Source organism: Amphimedon queenslandica, unplaced genomic scaffold, assembly GCF_000090795.2.
Source record: "Amphimedon queenslandica unplaced genomic scaffold, v1.1 AMPQUscaffold_12940, whole genome shotgun sequence".
Classification (NCBI taxonomy): Eukaryota; Metazoa; Porifera; class Demospongiae; order Haplosclerida; family Niphatidae; genus Amphimedon; species Amphimedon queenslandica.
In genome coordinates, this window is record NW_003546824.1 from 3,361 (window position 1) to 6,204 (window position 2,844).

Genomic DNA, 2,844 nt, shown 5'->3' on the forward strand with positions numbered 1-2,844 from the left:
GGACTAGCCGATGGATATTTCATTATGCTTCATATCATTTTTTTGCTTCTTGTTTTGTAAAGTAGACGCCGCAGGTAAGTAGATCTAGATCTAGACTATAAGTACTAATTGTACATGAGAAAATGGTCCTGCTCCAGCTAGCCTACAGTCATTGGGGTGGTCCACCCCAAAACTGTAGGCTGGCCCGGGAATGGTCTGGCTAGCTAGCTAGCGAGACTAAGTCTAAGCTATACCCGTCTGCCTCGCGGACCCATGTTTCGTAGGGGTGCTGTATCAGTGGTTTTGTTATTTGATCTCTAATTATGGCATCATAGAGTGGCATGTAGGCATCAGTGTAGCTATACTATAAAAATAGATAGACTACACGTAGGGTAGACTCCTGTACACCCTATTACCCTCAGTATAAATTTGCATATGATGTTATATGAAAATCTGTTTTATAGAGATTACAAAACCCCCTGTAACAACATATGCTTCTCCTTTTTTCATTGTAAATTTCACCTGTGAAGGTAATGGAGATAATTTGTACTGGTTAGTAAACTCAGGTGCACCAAATAAGAGTGAAAGGCAATTAAGATGTATAACAATCAATAACAGTTCTATTAACACAACATATAGCAATTTGTCATCAATTTTAACCATTAAAGCTCTACCAATAAACAATCAAGTCACCATTAGATGCTTCATTCAGTCTCCATTTTGCTGGAAATATGTAAACGCTATGCTATTTATTCAAGGTTTTCTACTATATGAGTGATCTACACTATTAATTAAGTTTATGATATTCATAGGTATATTTCCAGTACATGATATTAAATGGTTTCCCATATCAAACTTAATAACATGGTCTCCTGCATTATCTTTTCCAGAAAATAATATTTTTTATAATGTACTATACAGTACAAAAGGAACTGCGGTAAACACATCAAATACCAGCATTGAGCTAAATACCTCAAGTTGTGTGGAATTCGTCAGTATAACTGCATATGATACTGGTGACCACTATCATTATATGTCATTAGTAGAAACTATCAATATAACAGGAAGTATGCTTTGTACATAACTTTGCACTTACCTGTTATTTTATTCATATTTTATAGACTATAATATTTCTATTATTAGCTATAATCAAGTATTTAACAATACCAATAATTTGTTTAAACTGTCTTTAGAAATTAAAGTAAGTACAACATTTGCAGAATTAGAATCTATACTGAATATTCATAGGTAGAAATTTCAATTCAAAACTGCAATGACTCAATAATACTTGTAATTGGTTCTGAAAATGGAGAAAAAAAGGAACTCTTTGTTTCAAAAGTACAAACAGAAGAGGACTTAGTTCCTATTATAGTAGATCTACAGCCACATGGAACATATAATATCAATATTTCTTTATTTGATAAGTTTGATGAGCTTAAAAGTCATGATGACATTGCAACAAGTAAGACAAACTCTTGCATAGTATTAAAAGTCACTTAAATTTTACAGATACTTATTATGTCCGTGATATCAGCATAATGCAGTACCCCAATAGATCAATAATCATACAATGCATATTTTTAGAAGAAATAAAATCTACTGGAGAATGTCAAATTATCTTTTTTAACACTCAAGGACTGGATGAGTCCTTTAATATATCAGGATCAGTAAAAGTCCCAATATCACTTAATGAAAGTGGAAAATACATTGTGAGAGCATATGATGTTGTTAATGGATTCATAATTATGAGACCAGCTGTTGAAATGCTGGTTGATATTGAGCTAGCTCCATCACAAAGTTCAGGCAATAGTAGTAAGATAAGCTTCCATTCTGAGATTATACTATCACTTTATGTAGATACTTTATCAAGCATACTACCATTTTCTACACCTACAGCAAGTAAATTATATAGTTTGGCTTGTATTGCATGATACAACATAATTAATTTCATTCTGCATGAGCATAATATTTATTGTAGATACTTTATCAAGCATGCTACCATTTCCTACACCTACAGCAAGTATGACTTCACCACCAAGTACAAGTCAGTCAACAGCTCAACATATAAATTTTTCGATCACTTATTTTTCATTGTAGGTCCTAATTCATTATATTGGCTGTTACTAATTTTTGTCGCACCAGTAGTTATATTGGTCATAACATGTGTTATAATCTTATATTATATCAAAAGGAGTACACAATCTTTTGATTTTGTAGTCAATGTTGTCTAGCTGAACTTACTGTATTGCTTCATAAATTGGAGTAGTTAATGAAACTTTTGAATATGCTGGATTCATTATAATGTTTACTGCTGCTTGAGGTACATGTGCAGTGTTAGCAGCATAGGCTGGATTTTCAGTGATGCTTTTTTCTGAAACTATAAATAAAATTAATTATTATTACAAAGTTACAATCTATATTTTACCATCTTTTTTTTTCTTTTTCTTTATACAAAAAATTGTAGAAACTATTAATGCAATAACAATGATCATAGCTGCTACACCAGTAACAAATAGCAACATTGTACTTGAATGTGATGTCTCACCTCTGTCATCTTATAAATGTAGCAGTAAATTATATAGACAACTATTGCATTTTTACCTGGCATTTTCCCAACCACTGATGAATGGATGGCAATACTTGAAAAATCTTTAGATGTAAATGTATTACTACTTACTAGTAATGATGATAAACTAAATACATCTGAAATGACTAATAAATTATGAATTTAAATCTATTACTTACTTGCCGCAGTACTTGTAGTAGAAGATATTGAAGTTATTGTAATTATTAAAGGTAAAGGATACTGAATAGCAGGCCCAATAATAGAATTATTAATCAAACTATATGCAGCTACAGTGTAGT

At 31.7% G+C, this 2,844-nt stretch overlaps 1 long non-coding RNA gene across 1 annotated transcript; it reads left to right on the plus strand.

Annotated features, from left to right (window-relative positions):
* Positions 1-1,822: 1,822 nt before the first annotated feature.
* LOC109586133 (uncharacterized) lies at positions 1,823-2,353 on the plus strand. Its single transcript, XR_002186841.1, has 3 exons — positions 1,823-1,878; positions 1,958-2,023; positions 2,077-2,353. It is a non-coding gene; the product is annotated as an uncharacterized LOC109586133 (long non-coding RNA).
* Positions 2,354-2,844: the final 491 nt, after the last annotated feature.